This window comes from Megascapheus bottae, chromosome X (assembly GCF_031878675.1).
Source record: "Megascapheus bottae isolate mThoBot1 chromosome X, mThoBot2.hap1, whole genome shotgun sequence".
In the NCBI taxonomy this organism is placed as follows: Eukaryota; Metazoa; Chordata; class Mammalia; order Rodentia; family Geomyidae; genus Megascapheus; species Megascapheus bottae.
Genome location: NC_143547.1, coordinates 77,062,249 through 77,077,231, shown reverse-complemented (window position 1 = coordinate 77,077,231; position 14,983 = coordinate 77,062,249). Strand labels below are relative to the sequence as shown.

The 14,983-nt window shown below is 37.5% G+C and overlaps 1 protein-coding gene across 4 annotated transcripts in view; it reads left to right on the top strand.

Moving 5' to 3' along the window:
- Il13ra2 (interleukin 13 receptor subunit alpha 2) overlaps positions 1–14,983 on the top strand; it is a 53,416-nt gene that overhangs the window by 6,909 nt on the left and 31,524 nt on the right. For 2 of the 4 annotated variants that reach the window (XM_090325636.1, XM_090325631.1), the window contains exon 2: positions 11,296–11,368. The exons of 1 other annotated variant lie outside the window; for it this stretch is intronic. The gene's annotated coding sequence lies outside the window, so the exon portion shown is untranslated. Of the gene's footprint in view, positions 1–6,742; positions 6,805–11,295; positions 11,369–14,983 lie in introns of those variants that run through there. One more of the 4 variants, XM_090325633.1, reaches the window with a different exon arrangement.

Below are 14,983 nucleotides of genomic sequence, written 5' to 3'. Positions count from 1 at the left end.
TAACTGTAACCCCTCTATACATTATCCTGACAATAAAAAATAATGAAATAATCTTGATTTGGGGAGGCAAAGTCAAAGTTCAGCAAAATAAAAGGCCAGGAAGTATGTACTTGAGAGGGGTTGGATGGGGTCAATCGGAAAAAGGGTGGACAAAGGAAGAGGAGAACTGGTGATTTCAATCAAGAATCCAAGTGTATCCTACAAAATTAAGAAGAGTGAGGGAAGGCATGTATAGGGGAGAGGTGGATGAGAATGTTGAAAGGGGGTGGCATTAATCAAGATATATCAATAAACTGCTTTGTTAAATGGAAACTCTTGTACAGCTGATAAAAGATAATAATACAATTTTTTTAAAAATAGAGGAAAGGGGATATAAAGAGTAATGGGGTTTTTGAGTAGTATTGTGAGCATATATAGAATTGAATGTATTTTATTATGAGACTTTTTTCATCAGCAATTACCTACTAAAATAGAGACATTAAGAGAATCTAAGCTTAATCAAGGGTTGGGATTTTGTCGGAGTGTTATGCTAAAATAGGCAGAGGGCAAGCTGAATTTGGCTGATGGAAGCTGATCTTGATTGAATAAAGATGGGAATAAGGCAAGCCAGATACGTGTGGTTTTTGCCTGTTGTAATATTGATTGAGTGAATCACAATTTATGGCTAGACTGAGCAAAAATGCTTATAAGATTCTTCTCCTCAACTAATATCTGGGCAGGTGATACATATATGGAAGGTTGAGATAGGGAGAACTATGATTCTAGGTAAGCCTGGTCAAAAAAAAAATATATATATATATGGTATATGGTACCGGGGAGTTGAACCTGGGCCTTTTTGCATGCTAGGCAAGCACTCTACCACTAGGCCAAACTCCAGGCCATATGATAACCAGTTTCTGTGGTGGAGGTCAAATATGTGTTTATAAATTTGAATATATACCTCATTATCTTTGAGGCATATGTATCAAGAAATTCAAGAGGACTGAGGATCTCCTGAGAAGCATCATAGCTTCTAAGGGTTTAGAAGATAAGAGATGCTACATATTATGAGTGTATTGTGGGTAGTCAGTTAAAGGAAGACTGTATTAAAAGAGACCCTTTTTTCTTTAGACATGTTTAAATTACTCATCCAGCAGTTGTTAAATTGTGATTGTGTTATCGGCTGTCTTCTTGAACACTTCTACAGTAAAATCCATGTGCACACTTGATAGATAGTATTGATTTCTTGACAAAAAATCTTGAACCCCAGGGTATCCTGATAATAATGCAAATGGAATGAGCTATTTACCATTTGGAGAACAGAGACATCATAGGAAAAAAACCCATCCAAGCACCCCATCAGAACATTATTCAGAAAACTGTGGCAAACAACTGCTAGTGGGGAAATAACTTCCATGGTTCCCGAGGATTCCTGAGGCCACAGAAGTGACTCCAGGTCCCCTGTGGTATATTTTCTCATGTTAGCACTTCTGATTGTTTTAATAATTGAAAGTGGGGTGGATCAGTATGGAAATATTTCCTAGGCACTTCGTAAGTGCCAAAGGAAATACGGTACAGGCTAAATGTGGCTTTCACAGGAATACGGCTTGAACTTCAGACTCAAAGTTTATGTTGAAATGAGGAATGAGACTGTGTAAGCAAATTTTTTTTAGATCATTTGGAAATTTGGAGGTAAAATGATATTAACTTTGCAGACATTTTATACACATTGCTAAATATCTCTTCAATTAGTTTTAAGTTATAGATTCTACTTACCTAAGAAAGCACTTTAGTTTGCTCTCACATAACTGCCTGGAGCTAGCTAACACAGTTATGCTCCAAAAATTTGTAGCTTTCCTCTGTGAAGTCAACAGGGGTTTGAGACAGTTCCAAAGTAATTGTTCTGCCTTGTCCATAGTATTCCTTCTTCTGCTTGAACAAAGGAGACTCATTAATCAAGACCATACTCCAATAAGCAGAATTAGACTCAGACATTTCAGCTATGACTCTCATTTGCATCTCGCAGGCCAGAAAGTAATCACATGCTATCTGTAACTGAAATGACACAGAGGTAATCCTCATTTTTTTTGTGGGTCATGGGGCTTGAATTCGGCCTGAGTGCTGTCCTTGACCTCTTTAGCTCAAGGCTACCACCCTACCCCTGGGCCTGAGCACTGTCCCTGAGGTCTTCAGCCCAAGGCTACCACCCTACCCTTGAGCCAGGGCCCACTTTCTGTTTTCTAGAGGTTAATTGGAGACAAGAATCTCAGGTCCTTGTGTGCCCTGGGCTGGCTTTGATCTCAACCTCCTGAGTAATCCTCATTTTGTGTGACCATATACCCTGCTAAAACTTCGACATTTCTTTTACCTCTGAGAAAGACAGGATAATAAATAGGAAAAAGTAATGTCAGTGCACCACTGTTCAATTCACATTCCTACCAGTAACTTGCAAGAAGACTCACACATTCTTTTAGTTATCTATTTACTTATTTTTGTGCCAGTCCTGGGGCATGAATTTAGGGCCACAGTGCTATCATTGAGAGTCTATTTGCTCAGGACTAGTGCTCTACCACTTGAACCACTGTGCCACTTCCAGCTATTTTTGCGCTGAGTAGTTTATTGGAGATAAAAGTCTCAGGGACCTTCCTGCCTGAGCTGGCTTTGAACCATCATCCTTAGATCTCAGCCCCCTGAATAGCTAGGATTACAGACATGAGCCACCAGTGTCCAGCTAAGACTGTCAGTTTATAACAGTAACTTTTGTTTGTCTGCCCTGTCAATAGGTGTAAGAGCAGGGGATATCCATATTACTGAGTGAAAAAAAATGGAAGCTTAGGAAATGGCTGAGAAATGAAAGTCTGAATGATGGCTAGGAATGTCAACACTACTACAGTTCTATGAAAATAGAAACTCTGAGGTTGTGATTTAATGAAAAGACTCAAAACTATATAGCCTAGCCCAAAAGTAGCTATCAAAAACACCAAGAAATTGGTAATATTAAGGGTCCAGTGGCTCATGCCTGTAATCCTAGCTATTCAGGAGACTGAGATTTGAGGATCAAAGTTTGAAGCCAGCCTAGTCCAGAAAGTCAGTAAGACTTTTATTTCCAATTAATCTTCAAAAAATGCTGGAACTAGAGGTGTGGCTCAAGTGGTAGAGCACTAGACTTGAGCAAAATAAAAGGATTAAGGGCAGTGAGTAGGACCTGAGTTCAAGTCTCATGACCTGCGCACAAAAAGAAAGAAGGAAATAAATAAATAAATAAATAAATAAATAAATAAATAAATAAATAAATGGCGTAAGGAGGAAAGAAAGAAAGAAGTGATTTAAGTTGATATACAACTTGGGATTAAAATATGGATTAAGAGCCTCTAAACTGAAAGTTGTTGAGCATTAATCCTTTTAAAGCCGAAAATTCATTTCTAATGAAAAACAATCACTCAGCTGAAAAACAATAAAACTATTATATATGAATAAAGACTAACTTCTACAGATCATAGGAACTTTTTAAAAGTAAGTTTATGGTTACAAGATGGCATTAATCTCTAAGTGATACATAAAAGTATTCTGAAGCCAAAGAACGAATGGAAAATGTATTTAAAAAGGGAGTTGCTGTCTGATATGGCAGCAAATATTTTTAATACCTGTACTCTAGAAGCTTAAACAGGAAGATCCTAAGTTCCAGGCCAGCTTGGTCTATTTGAGGCTTAGTAGTTTGAAGTCATCTGATCAACATAATGACATCCTATCTCAAAAGAAATAAAGGGGTGAGGAGAGAAGCAGAAAAAAGGGGAAAGAAAGAATTGCACTGGCATTTATAAGGACAACTAGTGATCCATTTAGTAGAAAACACTGATTTTTTTCAAAGCACCTCCTTGCCATTAGCATGGACTGTCAAGTTATGGGTTTCTGCAATGTCTATATTGAATATCAGTAGAGTCTCAAATGACATCAGTTTTATGGACATAACTTCCATAAATATTCTTGGTTTCATTTGGAATCATGGACCATGAAAATTATTTGTTTTTAAAATTCCATTTCAGTCTTGTCAGTTTGTGTAGCATTCAAATCCTAGTTCAGGTAATCACACCCAGGGTAATCTCCTGGGTAGAGATTGTGAGGAATACCCTGATGTAGGCTGTGCAAGGTGATCTGTTGGTATGCTATGCTAAAGTCTGAAGTGCCTGTCTTTATATGTGTCTGTGTGTCTCTGGTCTAGCCTGATGTGTCCAATAGATTTGGTATGTTTAACATATGGTGCTTTAACTATTCCTCATCCTATAATGTGTCTTGATAAGACTGATAAATTCATGTGTGTCCAATTATTCTTTTACTGATTGCCTAATAGTACAAAAGGTAGCAAGTCATTCCATACTGGCATTGGTATTCAAATACCTCAGGGCATGGCACAATCTGATGCATACAATCAGCAAAAAAAAGATTAAAAATGAGAAAAAGAAAAAGGTAGAGTAAGACAAAGAAAAGAGAGGGGCTGGATGGAAAAGTGTACTCTAAGAAGCTGAAATTTTTTTAAAAAAACTGAAATGATACTATGTCCATGGTCCACATTCCAAATAGACTGCCTATCTAATCTAGAATTAAAAAAATAATGTCTGGAGTTAAACACTTATGGAATTCTCTGGGTATGTTCAGCTATATTATTTGATACCTGTAAGTTTTCAAACTTCAATTAAAATTATATGCTCTTTTTTCTTTTTTCCTTGTCCAAGACTGTGACTTGAGCTTTCTGTTTGACACTTGTTTTCTCTCATTGGTTTATACCTTACCACCACCACCTCCAATGCTTAATTTTTCTTATTAAAATTTATTTGAAGTCATTTCTTTTATTATGTGCTGCAGAAAACACCTTTAGATAATCATATGAATAGCAAGAGCATGGAAGCTTTGTGCCTCTTCTCATGCACCTTTCCCTCTGCCTTTCTTCCATCTTGTTATTCATCTGTATCCTTTGTGTATCGTGGTAGGGTGGACTCTTGATTTAAGTTTTCTGAAGATTCTCTATACTAATTTATATAAAGTGGTCATATTAGTAAGCGTTTCTACCTACAATCTGTGAGGGTTCCTTTTCCTCTGAATCCTGGTCAGCATTTTTTTCTTTTTTTTTTTCTGGATGAGTGCCACTCTGACTGGGGTGAGATGGAATTATTTTTTGCCAGTTCTGAGGCTTGTACTCAGGGCCTGAGCATGATACTTGGGCTTTCTCAAGACTAGTGTTCTACCACTTGAGCCACAGCCCAGTTTCTGGCTTTTTCTGTGTATATGGAACCTAGGAATCAAATCCAGAGCTTCGTGCATGCTAGGCAAACACTCTACCATTAGGCCATACTCCCAGCCCTAAGGTACAATATTAATATGACTTATAGCTAGTAATGTTGGAAATGTCTTCAAGTATTAATTATTCATTTATGTTGCTGTTTCTGAGATCTGTCTATTTAGTTTGATTGCCAGTTGGTTATTTTGCTGCTTTTTGTGTTCTTTATATATTCTGGGCATTGATACTTTTTTTTGGCCAGTCCTGGGGTTTGAACTCATCACTTAGGCACTGTTCTTGAGCTTTCTCCAAGCTGCACTCTACCACTTGAGCCATAACAACACTTTCAGCTTTTTTGTATATGTGATACCAAGGATCAAGCCCAGGGATTTGTGCATGCTAGGCAAGCACTCTACCACTAGGCCACACTCCCAGCCCCATATAGTCTGGGTATTAATACTTTATCTGCTGAATAGCTGGCATTTCCCCCTCTGTTCCTGTGACTGTCACTTGGTTCTGGTAATTGTTTCTTTTTCTGTGAAGAAGCCCCCTAATTATTATGCTATCACTTAGAGATTAACGCCATCTTGTAACCATAAACTTACTTTTAAAAAGTTCCTATGATCTGTAGAAGTTAGTCTTTATTCATATATAATAGTTTTATTGTTTTTCAGCTGAGTGATAGTTTTTCATTAGAAAAATAATAAATAGTCCTTTAAAATGCAATTTATATCAAGTCACTCTGTTTACAACAACTTATGTGCTTCTCCTTTTACCAAAAATCGATGGTAAATTTACTATAATGGCATAATGTCTGCCTATATTGGAGAGGTTCTCTTCCAACCTATCAATTCTCTGCCCTATGGATCTTGGTCTTTTCATAACTTATAAGCTTATTCCAAAATTAGAGATTTGTAATGTGTTCTTTCTTCTACTTGGTAGATTCTTCCATTCTGGTCCTTAATGTCATTTTCATTAAGAGGCATTCCCTATTCACCTTACCTGTGCTTACACATTCCATTATATAGCTTGTAATTATGTGAAGTGTTTACCATGTTTATCCCACAACAGGAATTGTATTGTATACTTAGTCTTGTTCATTCCCATGTGCCTGGTGCCTATAACAGTATTTGGCTCCTCAGAATAATTGTTGAGTAATAAGTACATGTTAAAGTACTTAATATTTTTGCTAACATTCTTTCCCATAACTAGAGATTATTCTTATAATCCAGTATCATTTTTCCATGGTCTTGCAGATATAAATCAGAAAACCAGTCAAATGTTGAAGGGTTATAAAACCTGCTATTGTACATTTTGTATTCTGTTTTTAATGAGTATTGAGAGGGTGATCACACCCTATTCCTTACTTTTGAAGTAGTTACATGATGTGCATGTTTTTGGTACAGAACACACTGTGTTTCTGCAAAAAAGAATTTGGGGAGTGTAGGGGAGTATTGGAACAAAAAAGTTTGTTTTGCTCTTTTCAGACCGGTGTTGCTTTTCAGGACAGTGTTTTGATCTTCAGCTGTAACTTCATTTGCCTAGAATATAAGGTATAGTTAAAAATAATAATTTGATTTTTTAAGAAATATTACCTAATTGATGGCCTAAGGGAAAAATATCTTGTGCATTTTAATTAGCTATTTTTAATGAGCTTGTGGGTAGTTTGTTGGATAGAATTATACAATTATGAAGCACTGATCTGGAAAATCAGGGACAAATTCTGAAATGTGTAAACTGTTTTATAAATTTATACCATAAGCATGGATGTTATTGAATAGTGACTTCAAATAAAATATTCTAGCTTTGACATCACTTAAGGAAACTTATTAGTTGGATGAACTCAGTATGTCATATGAGAAATCATCTAAAAATGACTACTTGTATTTTACTAAGATTTATTGAGGTTGTTCAATGAATATTAATGCATATCAATGTCTATATGCGAGTAGAACAGGGAGGCAAATGGAATTGCATTATATATAACTGAATTTTATGGTGTATTTGTTAAGAAGAAATCTTATCCATATTTCAGTAAGATACATCATTCAGCATGTGCCTAAATTCCTTGTATATTTTTGTAAGAAATGCTTTACATTACTTTGTTAGTGGCAAACAGGATGAATTCATATTGTTCAAAGATCTTTGATTTTTGAATGTACATAAAATCATCCCCAGAATGCCTTATGAGTTATTCCATTGCAGAACATGTTATTTTCCAGTTATTATCACATGCAAATTAGGGTTGGATGCTGGTGCCTCATCCCCATTATCCTAGCTACTCAGGAGGCTGATATCTGAGGATTGTGGTTTGAAGCCAGTCTAAGCAGAAAAGTTTATGAGACTATAATCTCCAATTAATCACGTAAAGGCCTGCAGTGGAGGTGTAGCTCAAGGGTTAGGGGCCCAGCCTTTAGAGAAAAAGCTAAGGGACAGTGCCTTGGCCTTGATATCAAGCCCCAGTATCAACATATAAAAAATAAATTAGGTGTGACTCACAAGTATGTCAGCTTATTTCTGAGACATGAATTGATATCAGAATATTGAAAGACCTCAAGATGTTCTGATTATGATACTCAGTCATGACCTTATTCCAGAAGCTATGAAAAAAAATAAAAACTTTCAAACATGTTGAGTCTTCTCCTTGAAACAAGATGTTAGTGTTCCTTAGTCACATCCTGAAACCATGAATGAATACGCAACAGATTCACTGATGAAATTTAGAATGTCATCTTAGGAATAATATATGAGGGGATGGAGTTTGTAAGAACGGGGTTAGTTGAAAGAGTATTATATGGTCTTTCCTAGCACTGATGGCGCATGCCTGTAATCCTAGCTACTCAGGAGGCTGAAATCTGAGGATCAAGGTTCAAAGCCAGCCCAGGGACAAAAGACCAAGACATCCTTATCTCCAATTAACCACCAGGCAACTGCAAGTAGCACTGTGGCTCAGTGGTAGAGTGCTAGCCTGGAGCTGAAGAGCTTAGGGATAGTGCCCAAAGTTCAGGCCCCACAACTGACAAAAAAATAATGAATCTGATATAGATAACTTTCCTAGTTTAAATTTTATGGCTTTGAACAATTTCCTTTTCTCAATTCCAAATGCCTTGTCGGCAATGTTGAGATAGTAGTGGTAGTAGTTACTAGTGTTTGGGAGACTGAAATTAGCTCATCCAAATCAAGTATCTGCCACAGAAATTCAGGCCAAGTAATGGCTAAATAAATTGATGTAAGCCATCAATGCCAAGAGGAAAAGGATATTTAAAAATTATACAAGCCGGTGGGCCGGGAGTTTGGCCTAGTGGTTAAAGTGCTTGCCTAGCATGCAAATACCTGGGTTCGATTCCTTGGTACCAAATATATAGAAAAAGCCGGAAGTGGTCCTGAGGCCCAAGTGGTAGATCTCTAGCCTTGAGAAAGTCCAAGAACAGTGCTCAGGCCCTGAGCTCAAGCCCAGGACTGGCAAAAAAAAAAATTATACAAGCCGGGTGTGGTGGCTCACGGCTGTAATCCTACTTACTCAGGAGGTTCAGATCTGAGGATCATGGTTCAAAGACGGCCCAGGCACTAAAATCCATGAGACTCTTATCGCCAGTTAACCCACTAGAAAACCTGAAGTAGTGCTGTGGCTCAAACCTTGAGCTGAAGAACTCAGGGAGAGCTCCTAGGCCCAGAGTTCAAGCCTCACAACTGACAAAGAAGTTATCCAGACCTTAGTAAAATGTCTGAAATTCATTTTGAAACTGGGTTTTTAGATCCCAGTCTCAACCTCCAGGAGTCCCATGTTAGCCACTCACTCCCATATATCAAAATAAAGAGACGTAGTGAAGGGCAGAGAAAGAGATGTATCACATGTCAGCCATGGGAAGACAATATTTCAGTTCAACTTCAGCTGTCCCGTAGGATACAAACATTGGCCTCAGGTCAAATGGGGAGATTTAAGAGGGGGAAGTATGCATAATTAAAACAGTTCCAAGGTACAGGTGTGGCTTGTTTGGCCACTATTTTAGGCTTTGTCTTCTGAGAAGTTCTCAAGAAGCTGTTATGGCTGCCACTTGAGAGGAGAAGGAATAAGTTGCCTGGCAGGTGGTTTCTCCTGAGCTTAGATACTCATCAGTGAATTCTGAAAAGCTCAGATCAAAGAACACAGACGCAAAATAGGAGTGAAGTTCCTGTCCAGCATTTTTTAAAGCTATTTCAAAGCACAACAAAAGCAACTTTAAGTCACTTCTTGTAATTTGGCAATGCTGCTGCTAAAGCTAAGGTCTCTTTGTCAATGCATTCTATGCAAAAAAAAAAACAGTTATTCACTTTTCCTGCCATGAGTTACACATCCAATTACATTACTTCACCATTTCTATCTCAAGTTTTGCTTCTCTATTTTCTCTATTTACCCCCAAGTCCCATTCTAGTTTGGCTGCTTTTGTTAGACATCTTAAAAATGTAGATAGAAAGTATCATATTTTGCCACAATGATGTTATTACTTTAAAAAGTGAACCTCTGTTTTATTATCTTTCAGTGGTTTTAAAAGGAGTTACCATGAAAACAACTTTATTAAATCAGTTTATGCCAAAGGTAACAGAGAAATATGCTCACACTATTTAAAATTTAGATTTTAATAGAAGCCACTTTAATAACATTGCAAAATTCCATGTATTATGTTCTAAATTATATTTATCTCTGCAAATTGCTCAATTTCTTTGCAGTCAAATAAAGCCCAAAGCCTTTGTCATTTTCAGACTTTTTGAAAAAATCTTTCTTCACTGTTACCACAGAAAAGAGATCCCTCCCCACTTTTTGACCAGTATTGAGATTTAATGTACAATCTTGTACTTACTTGGCTGATGTTCTACATCTGAACCATGCATCCAGTCCTGCTTTTTACTGGTTATTTTGGAGCTAGAGTCTATCAAAGTCTTTTGCCTGGACTGAATTTTTATTGCCCTCCTCAGGATCTCAGCCTCCTGAATGGGTATCATAACAGATGTGAGCCATACATGCCCAACAGGAAAATATTTCTTTAAAACCATATTAATAGCATTAGATCATCTTGTCATTTGCTTCTTTTCCTGTCCCTTTTTTATTGATTATGGTAGTTAGATCACATCTATTAATTTCACTCTTACTGTTAGTAATCATGCACCAATGTTTTATACTTATATATTTGTTAAATAATTCAGTAAATAGCTTATAAACCATAAAATGATGAAAAATGTATAATGAAATTATTTTCAAGTTTTGCTGAAACTTGAACAGGTAAGGCCCTTCAAAGCAAACAATCTGCCCATGTATAGAGCAATTAACCATTCTGAGTACCATCAGAGATCTCAGCAAACCTGTGCCAGTCTCCTATTATCACTTCCATTTTACAGATGCAAATTGTGACACAATTTCCCTCTAAGCCCAGTGGTTTCGGCTGAAACCAGTCAAACTTGTATTTATGCTCCTGTGGCTTTGGTTATAATAAGCACCTCAGTTACAAATCTGAAAGTGTTTCCAGAGAACCATTTAATCATGCCAGGTTTTTACACTACCTGGTTATCATTCTGAATTTGTTGTAGATGGTTTCTTGCCAGTCCTGGGGACTGAACTCAGGGCCTGAGCACTGTCCTTGGGCTTTCCTCAAGGTTAGTGCTCTACCACTTGAGCCACAGCGCCATTCTGGCTTTTCTGTATATGTGGTACAGAGGAATAGAGCATGCGAGGCAAGCACTGTACCACTAGGCCAAACTCCTGGCCCCTGTTTTAGATGGTTTTTAGTCCCATCCATAAAGCCCTCTAGATTGTGACTTGTAGATTATTTGTCGTGGCCCTCTGGCTGTTGCAGTGTTGAATTTTCTGTGCAGTTTTTATCATACAGGAAGGAAATAAGTAAACATTCAATTTACGATCTTTTTAAAAATTATTTTATTGTCAGGGTGATGTGTATAGGGAATAAACTTATATTTGTTAGTGCTTACATTACTTCTTGAACATTGATACCACTTTCCATGTTTTTCTCCCACTTCCCCTCCCCCACATCCAAAATTACTCTCTCTTGAAGGATAAGAAAAGAGAAAAAGAGGGACTTTGATAACTGCTTATGATAACACAATTCTTGAGAAACCATATCATGGGTAAGTACCTGGAGTTTATCCAAAAATGCAAAGATTACACAGCCAATTATTTTCTTTGGGTCTTCAAATGGAACCCTGGCCTGGAGCATGCGAGGGAAATACTAGTGTCATGATACAGAGATTCTCAGCTCTAGCCAAATGTCAGAATGTTGCATGATAATGAAGAGGTTGAGAATAAAGCTAAAAAGAGGAAGTTTCTGTAGATTTGCCTTTCCAGAGATGATGGTCAATTGGAAACTGCAATTGCAATAGAATTATGTAAAATGGAATGGATATAAGTGCTGGATCATCCTTCATATTGCTCTTACAAGTGGAAAATGCCTAGTAGAATTATCATGGAGAACTCTCACAGTACATCCTCTAGTTCCCATTTGTGGTGTGTGACTTGTGCCAGTCATGTGGCTGTAACTCATGGCCTGGGTTGTGTTCCTGACATTGATTCAGGCTTTTTTGTTGTTGTTGTTGTTGCTTAAGGCACTCTACCACTTGAGCCAAAACTCTGTTTCATTTCTGGCTTTTTTGGTAGTTTGTTGGTGACAAGAATTCACAAATATTCCTGCCTAAGTTTGCTTCCAGTGGAGAACCTCAGAACTCAGCCTCCTGAATGGCTAGGATTACAGACCTGAGCCACTAGCTCAAATCGAATTGATAATAGTACCATGACCCAATTGTGACTATGAAACAATATTATTTAAAATGCCTGCCTGCCACTGAAAGTGCTTGGAATGTTATAAATACCAAATAAATGGTAGGAGATAGTCTTACAGGTATGAATGTTGCCAATAACGTGATAAAAATCAAGAAAATAAAAAAGAAGGAAGAAGGGGAAGGATGAAAAAATAAAGAAAAGGACATGAAAGCTGGATACTAGTAGCTCCAAATACCATCCTAGCTACTCATCATGTTGAAATACAGAGAATTAAGATTCAAGCTCATTCTGGAAAGAAAAGTCAGAAAACTCCCAGCTCAAAAATAAACAGCAAAAATCTAGGCTGGAGCACTCTCTCCACTCCTCTTTAACATAGTCTTAGAATTCCTAGCCAGAGCAATAAGGCAAGAAGCAAGCATAAAGGGGATCCAAATAGGGAAAGAGGAAGTAAAACTTTCCCTCTTTGCAGATGACATGATTGTGTATTTAAAGAATACTAGAGACTCCACTCCCAAGCTCCCTGATTGAAAACTTTACAAGGTAGCAGGGTTTAAAATTAACCCTCAAAAATCAACTGCCTTCCTCTATGCCAACAGTGAGAGGAACAAGGCAACAATCAGGAAAGCAACTCCTTTTGCAATAGCCTCAAAGAAAATAAAGTACCCAGGGATTAACTTAACTAAGAATGTAAAGGACCTTTTTGATGAAAACTTTAAAACCCTAAAAAAGGAAATTAAAGCAGAACTGAGGAAATGGAAAAATCTCCCATGCTCCTGGAATGGAAGAATCAGCATTGTGAAAATGACAATCTTTCCAAGGGCTGTCTACAAATTCAACACAATACCCATCAATATCCCAATGTCATTCTTTAAAGAATTAGAAGAGGCAATCCAAATTTCATATGGAATAATAAAAGACCCTGTATAGCAAAAACACTTCTTAGCAGAAAGAACAGCGCTGGAGGAATTTCAATACCAAACTTTAGACTCTATTACAGAGCTATAATTATCAAAACAGCTTGGTACTGGCACAAGAACAGGCCTGAAGACCAATGGAATAGAACTGAGGACCCAGATTAAACCACAGATTTATGGCCACCTAATCTTTGACAAGGGAGCCAAAAAAATAGAATGGAAGAAAGACAGTCACTTCAACAAGTTGTGCTGGCAGAACTGGTTAAGCACCTGCAGAAAACTAAAGTTGGATCCTTCCTTGTCACCCTGCACTAGAATTCACACCAAATGGATCAAAGACCTGGAGGTAAAAGCCGACACACTGAAAACTTTACAAGAAGGAATAGGAGATACACTAGGCCTCCTTGGCACAGGTGGAAACTTTCTCAATTAGGACCAAGAAACACAACAAATCAGAGAATGGCTGTATAAGTGGGACTGCATTCAACTGAAGAGATTCTGTAAGGCAAAGGACATACATAGCTAGTAAATTAAGTAGGAGGCCTACAGAATGGGAGAAGATCTTTACTAGCCATACAACAGAAATAGGCCTCATATCTAAAATATATCAACAGCTCAAAAAATTGAATCACCCCAAAACTAATCTACAAAGAAACAACCATCGCATTAAAAGATGGGCCAAAGACTTAAAGAGAGTCTTCTCTGAAGAAAAATAAAAATGGCCTATGAACACATACTCAACCTCTCTGGTCGTAAAAGAAATGCAAATCAAAACAACTCTTACATTCCACCTCACTCCAGTTAGAATGGCCAGGATCAAGAAAACTAATAACAACAGATGATGAAGGGGATGTGGCCAGGAGGGATCACTATTACACTGTTGGTGGGAGTGCAAACTCATTCAACCACTATGGAAAGCAGTATGGCAGTTCCTCAAAAGACTAAACATAGAGCTCCCCTATGACCCAGCAATTCCACTATTTGGCATTTACCCAACCATCCAGAAACAAGGGCATACTAAATGTAGTTGCACAGTGATGTTCATTGCAGCATTATTTACCATAGCAAAGATATGGAACCAACCTAGATGTCCCTCAGTTGATGAGTGGATCAACAAGATGTGGTATTTATACACAATGGAATTCTATGCTGCTGTCAGAAAGAAAGACAGCACCCCATTTATAAGGAAATGGAAAGACTTAGAAAAAAATCATATTGAATGAAGTAAGCCAGACTCAAAAGAACATAGGCCCAATAGTCTCCCTCATTTGTCATAATCAGTAGAAACCTTGGGCACTCCTAGCAGAGATATACAATAGAACAAAATCTATAGATATTAGGCCAAATAGTATGACACTAAATGAAAGGACCTCCAGGAGAATCAAACAAAAGCCATATAATGAATGACTGTTGTTCAATGTACTATGTTATCGCTCATCTCTTTTGCCATCCATTGTTTATCTCATATTATTACAATATTTCACCTTGTTATCTGATATATTTTATGTGTGCTTAATCGGTTATTTGAAATTGGATAGGGAAGGGGGGAAATCAAGATAAGCGGGGGGAGGGTGGGAAGGAAATTGGGACCATGTTATAAGAAAGGGTAACAATGTTTGTGAAGTTATGCACCTCCTATCTGGTGAATATAATGTAACCCCTCTATTAATCGTAATAAAAAAGCCAAAAAAAATCTGGGCTGGAGCTGTGGCTCAAATGACAGAGTGTCAAGCAAGAAAGCTGAACAAATGCAAAACCTTGAGTTGAAACTCTAGTACTTGGGGAGAAAACAGGTGCCTATGGTGCTTATAGTGTTCTTCTGACAAAATTATTCTAACAACCACAATCTGTAGTGTCAATTTTAGATAACTTGAATGGTGCCAGTAGGCTGGTAAAAGTTATTTAAAGGAATCTCTTAGTAAAGATTCCTTGGGAACAGAAAATTTGGTAGTGAAAGGGTTCAAGAAACCTGTTTTTCAGTCACAGCTCTGTTACCAATAATTTGTATGAACCAGAATATCCTATTCCACTTGGCTGTTGATCTGTTTTCAA